The following is a 6993-nucleotide window of genomic DNA, read 5'->3' on the forward strand; positions in this document are numbered from 1 at the left end:
TGCTATGTTTAACTGAGAAATCTAATGGCTTGTAAAAAGAATTGATAATAGCACTAATTCACAAGTTAGATTTAATTGCCAGGATGAATCAGAAATTTCTGCTTCTGGTTTCCTTAGAAAGGTTTTTTTCTCTTGTGTGAACCATTGCAACTTGTTGAACTTTGCAGCTCCTGTGACAAGGGAGATGTTTCCTCTTCCTTCTGCCATAAGATAGATACCTTGCACTGAGCAATTCACATTGAGACCGTTGATACTGGTCACCATGAGGATTCTTGCTCTGGCTTCAGTTTGGTTTGCCACCACTGAGACTTCACCCACTTTGATGTTAAGGTGCTGGGCTAGGAAGCTGTAAATTCAGCCGGGCTTCTTTATATGTACCATGTTTCCTCCTGTTGAATGTTAAGAATTTAGGGTGCATACCGGTCCTGTTTGCATTGGTCTCTGTGACCAAACTGTCAGGACCTGGCCTGGGAGCCCAGAGAGTCACAATGGTTCTGTGATTCCCTCAGGTTAAATTAAGGTGAAACAACACCAAATGACCAGCTAAAATGTTTTACTTGCAGTAGAAAACAATTTAAACTTGGAAAAGGATAATAAGCAATGTGGTCTCTTATAAATCTATAAGAAAGAAAAGAAAAGAAAGGAAAGAAAAGAAAAGAAAAAGAAAGGAGAGAAAAAGAGTCAAAGAAATCTGGTCACCATCCCTGGATCCAGTGTTGTCTCAGGTCCAGTAATCTTGGGTGGTGGGTGTACACACAGCAAAGTTTTCTGTCACCTTTTAAATTCATCTTATTGGCTGATTAGCATACTAGACGAGGAGAGGCAAGTATTCCATGAACTCATTTCCATGAGGGACACGGAAAAAGTGGAGCATGGGTTCTGCACATGCGTTGAGGGGGAATGGGGTACATTAACCCTTTTGCCCAATTGAGTCAGTGGTTGCAATCTCCTCCTACCACCTTTACCCTTTCCTCAGGTTTTTTTGCTTGGGCAATTATAGCTCAATCTGGTGTCGGTTGTTTATCTCTCTTATCAGTCCTTTAGCTCCTTTTCAAGGTTATAGTCATAAATTAAAGCGCAGGCCTTAACCCGAACATATGTTTTCACTCGGTCCATGTCTCCTCCCTGCGAGGCTTATCTAGGGAATTTGGTTATACAACTGGAAGGGAGCAGAGCCATGCACCCTTTGATACACCCTGTGCTTCCCTAGGCAGATAATTCATTCCTTAGACTAATCACAAAGGCCACAATTTGTCCTTGAGGTTTTTTCTGTGTCGATGAATGTTTGAGGCATTAATTCCTTCAGTTCCTTACACAAGCCTTTTTGGGATGACTTTAATGACCGTAAGAAGGCATTGTAAAGATTGATAGGGATCTTGGAATTGGCCAAGACTTGCCCCAAAAGAGGCAATGAAAACAGAAAGCCTGGTCCCTCTGAGCCCTGGCTGAGGTGGCAAGTTTGAAGCAGTACACAGAAGGTCTAGAGCTGTACACATGTTCTTTGTAGTTAATTTGTGCCTATTGATACCTTATAGCAGCATTTGCACTTACAGCTGAATGGGCCTAGGAACATTCCTAGGCACTGAAACCAACTGGCATGTGTTTTAATAAACTCTCTTAGCCTCCAAAGCAGAGTGGATCCATACACATTGCATATTGTGAATAGTCCGTATACTACTATAACTTTCAGACAGTGCTCTGGAGCTTTTGGTAGACTGCTAATAGGCACGGGCTAATATTGCACCAGGGACCATTCAAACAGTTTCACAGTACAGCCTGTCACATTTCCATGACCAAGAACATTCCCCAGCTCTATCTAATTTACTAGTATAATCACTGCCTATACAGCTTGTGCAGTAAAGTTGGCCTCCTGCAGTACAAAGCACATTGAGCATATGTGTATGCCTGTGCCAAGACATCATTGGAGACAGATCCATGAAAGCCAGAGCTTGAGAGGTGCAACATGGCCATTGAACATGCTTAGATTCAGGTGAGGGTCTGATTTCATGTTTGACATGTAATGTAAGCATTGCTCTCATAGACTGGAAATAGGGAGCGAAAACTTTACCCTCAATACCAGGCAAAGTAAACACTCTGTCATTAGTCATAAATCTGGGACACATTCTCAACATTATGTAGGAATTGGGAGATTTCTGTCAGCATTATGGAACACTTAAAAGGTATCAGGCTGTCATAGTACTGCATATATTTTAAAAAACTGAAGTTTAAACTAGCAGGGAGAACTCTAGCAGGTTAGTGGTGAAAAAATAAGCTTTCAAAGTTGCTCATGCTATTAAATAAATTAAGTATATGGGTATTATTTTGTCAGTGAATCTTAGCCTGTTCAAAATATTGTAACTTCTGTGACTTGTGAAACCCAAATGGCTCCATTCTGAGTTATGAAAATAAAATATTCATCCAGGTCTGTGGGAGTTAAAATGACATCAAAAGCAATAAAGACACGTTACTACTGTAAGGGGAAACATATTTGTAATTGAGACCTCCTTCAGAAAGAGTTAAATGGCCTCCATGGATCCCACAAGCTTCTCATTCAATGGATTTAAATAGGATACAAGAAGAATCAATAACAGGTGCTGTTGAGCTCAGTGACCTGTTAACAGCAGATATTTAACATGATATTCTCTGTGACCAATAGAGAGTAGCTCGTGAAAATACAGTTCACTCTTCAATTTATTTTGTCCAGCTTCTTTTTCCATCCATACAGTCTCCAGGCTAAATCTTTGCTGACAACAGTAAGTCCCTAAAAAAGCATTCCTGCAAACTCTCCTTGCCCTGGTGCCACCCACACAACAACCTGATGTGTTCTGGTAAAAACACTGATTCTTTGATTACAGTCATTGCTCAGTTTATACTACAATGATATCAACAAGATGCAGGAACTGAAAGCAGGTCTACAACAGAGAGATCATCAGAGAATTGGTCTCTCAAAAACATGAAAGGCTTTATACAGATGCTGGAATTTTATGAACAAGCAAAAATGTGGTTTTGCAGGAATTTTTGGCTTCACAGAAAAGACAACACAGTATTATACTTTCTGAAATGCTCCACGGGAAGTCTGTTTGCAACCTTGTTAAGAAAACATCATGATAAGGATGTAAAAATATCTAACTGTCATCCTCAAGGAGGAAGAATAGTTACAACAAACACAACTGCTACAAGAAGGAAAGAAACTGTTTTAACAGCACTGCCATAATTTCAGTTATGGGAGTATGAACGTATCCTTATTAAATAAAAATAAACATAGGGTCAGAAAGATACGTAGTCATAAAAAGAATTATAACAGATCCCAAGTTTCTCCATTCACATCTCTGTTTTGTCATTGCCGTTTCTTTGCTTTTGTCTCGGATTACATGACTGAGTTTAGGCACCTAACTCTGTTCTGAAATAGCAGTACAAGAGCTGGCAATCCTCAGCCAGGACCCATGAACCCCTCCTTCAAATGCTAAATCACCAGTGCAATCAATAGGAGCTGAATGTCTGTAAAAGTCTGCCAACAGTCTGTGAAACAGGACTGTTTCTTAGGGCCCACGAGGGTACCTGGTCACTTCTGGGCACTACTGAGATACAAAGCATTCATTATATTTATTTAAACTGGAAATTAAATGTATTTCTGTGAGTTTTAGGTTCAGGGTGTCTGCATTACCAGTCACAGATCCACTATTTCTCCCTTATCTCTGCTTAGCAGTCATACAATGACATAGAGAACTCCAGCAAAGAACGATGTCGCTGCAATTAGCAGGCTTCTCTTTTCAGAATTTTATATCCCCAGTTCAGACACCAGCTCCTACATGGACAAGCAAAGTGGATGTCCCAGAGGATGACATTTTAACTATTACTATGACTGTTATCATCCAGCATTGACAGCCCCAGAAGTCAGGATAACAGATTATCCTGCCTCAGTGCATTCAGCAGAGCAAAGGACAGTCACCCTGGGAGACACTGAACCAAGATGGAGCAGTCCTGGGTCCCATCCAGCTCTGTCCCAAACTTTCCATCTGAGCGTGGGCAAATCATTTAACTCTGTGATGCCTGTAAATACTCACAACCTTCTCTTCATTGCCTTACATCATGACTCTATTGGTTCTCTGGGCTGAGACTCTTACCAGCAGCTTGTAGTGGGCTCAGCTCAGAGGGACTCTACCCTAAACCTGATCACCATCAAACTCAGAAGGCAGGTGAAACAATCCCAGTGAAGGACTCCAGGGACCCAGAAGACAACCTCTGCATTTCTCCTCCTGTTTCTTGCTCAGCAAAGGGTTATGCTTTCATATGTGCACATTTCTCAGAGACATCTGAGAAGTTCTAGATGTCAAGGAGAACCCAGAACAGTTGTGATTAGCAAGTGGCACTAATGTGGCCATTCCACTAAGTGGAACTAATGCTATGTGATTAGCATGTGCCAATGACAGAGAACTGGTGGAAGCTGCTTCCACCAGTCACTGACTGGAAGGTACACAATTTTCAGGGGCTGCCTGATCTCATTCTTTATGCCTCCCCCAGGAGGGGGCTACTAATACCTGGTCTCCCCACTCAGAGAGGACCTGTTAGAGGCTGCAAGTATATGCTAGCTAATCAGAGCTCAATCTGCGTTGGTCTTTTCTTCCAGCCGATCTTCCTACCTCTACAGCTATCAGTCCTTGTTTACATACCAATTTATGTAGCAAAATGCAACATCATAATAACAGTGTGCACAGCTTTGTCTGAGTTGTGAAATAGCAGCTCACAAGGTGAATGGGCAGTCAATCTTCACAATGGCTGGCAGCCAGGGTAAAAGATGCAAAGAAATGTTTTATGATTTCATTCTAGCTGGGAGCCTGCCGCTGCTTCTGCTGCCCTTGTACTTCCTGGACTGTGCTGTGTTATAACTCGGATTGTATGCAAAGGAATAGAGACCACACAAAGCCTAATAAACATAGCCATGGACAGCACAGAATGGCCAGACAGGGCTTCCTTTTGACTTTGATTTATAATGAGCAGAAAAGCAATGACCTGATGAATTATCCATCTCTTTGTGCTGTGCTCTTTCTGCCACAGTGATTGTTTTTGCTAGAAGATACATAGTTATTTTTACATTGTCTTTTTTATATAGTCAGAGTCTTGCAATGTCTGCTGTGATGGGTTAGGCAGACAGCTGTGCCTTCCAGTGAAACTGGCAACTATGACTTGCAAATATTTTTATCTATGCAGTCAAGCTGCACTCTTCAAGGCTGAGAAATGAAAATTTCTTCTGTTCCTTTATATGGTTCCTACTGGGATTTGAGGGAATTCAAGTCATCAGAGATGTCTAGGGCAGAACTGAAGAGGACTGTAAGATTTTACGATACACCTAGATATCTCAGGATATTCATAGATTGGAGAGTTGCTTGTTCTAACTGTAGTACAAGACTCCTAATAGATAAACATTCTTCCTGTCCTTGCAGGAATCTGAAAAAAAAAAAAAAAAAGCATCAGTATCCAAGCTGGCTCTTGCTTTAGTTATGAATGTACAACCATTTATTCTAGACACTGTAGGCACTAGACAGACAAACCCAAGGTTAATGCTTGATAATATTCTAAGCACACTTGTGTGCCACTGAGCAGTGCTTGCATACATGGGAAATGCAAATCCCATCATCCAATTAAGCCATGCACTGTGTTAGGTCTCACCTCATTGATGTCAACAGTAATTATGCTCATTCATGCCCAGGATGAATTGGGTCTGTAAAATTGTATGGTAAAACCCAGATGCCCTTACACAAACAAGATTCCCACAGACAATAGCACACCATTTACTCTAAAAGATATCAGTGTTTGGCCTGTAGAAAAAAAAACCCCACAACTATGTGATCCCTCACTCTTGAAATATGGGTTGGTTTTCCACAGTTCCATGGTTTCATTCATTCATCTTTTCACCAGGTGTTGTGATGAAACTTCCCCTATTCCCTTATTGTTTATCCACAGCTCCCTACTCACCCTCGCTGACAGGGAGAGTTCCCTGGTAGTGAGCTTGTTTTTCTTTTCCTCGGTTTCCTTACATCACTTCTAGCCAACTTTAACCTCTTACTGAAGGCAGCTTTGTAAAAAGAGTAGACACAGAAATGAGTTTTAAAAGACAGCAATATGAAAATAGGATCCCAAATATAAATAAGTGGACTTGAAACGTTTTTATTTTGAACAATTAATATTGATAAACATTGATCAAAAAAATCTTATTTCTCAAAGAAAATTTTTCCCAAAGTTTTCAAACCTCATCAGGAAGAAACAGCTGATTGGCATAGTCTGTAACTCTGTCTAACTGCTAGTGAGCCAGCTCGTGTCAGGACTTCTCTGTGCCATTCACTGTGCAATCAGAAAATGTACAAATCTTGTTTCTAAAAGCTGATGTGATGATGTAGAGGATTAGTGCAACTTTCAGTCTTCAGCTGAAAGATGTTCTGAAAGAATCCAGGCTGTCCCAGAAACCTGTGTCTATCAATTATAATTGCATTGCATACTTTTTGACACTTCCGCAAGAGTTTATACAAAATCCTTTCCATTTTTTGAGCATTACAAGTATTTATCATTTCATTCAGATAGCAGCTGATGTCACACTGAAGTCTGAAGATTAAGCTGACCTCAATGAAACCAATGTTCATTTCTCAACTATACATAAATCGTGGGTGAAAAAAAACCCACCAAAAAATCTGTTTGGATGTTTGCATGGAGATGATATTGCTACCAAGTACTTTCACTTTCTTGCAACAATTTTTCTAGCTCATTGTTTTTCTTGGTGGGACTCAGTATGACACATAAGGAGGATCTCGATTTCTTTACTTTATATTCCTGCTTGACTCCTCTTCATATTCAAAAAAGCTTAAAAGAACTGTATGAAGATGGCCAAGAAAAGAAGCTGTGCAAAGTGCTTGGTCTGTTTTCCTTGAAAAAATACATCTATGCCAAAAAAGAGAAAAGGAAAAAGTAGCCACTCCCCTCATGTTAAGTGGATGACACCAC

This window comes from Strix aluco, chromosome 1 (assembly GCF_031877795.1).
Source record: "Strix aluco isolate bStrAlu1 chromosome 1, bStrAlu1.hap1, whole genome shotgun sequence".
In the NCBI taxonomy this organism is placed as follows: domain Eukaryota; kingdom Metazoa; phylum Chordata; class Aves; order Strigiformes; family Strigidae; genus Strix; species Strix aluco.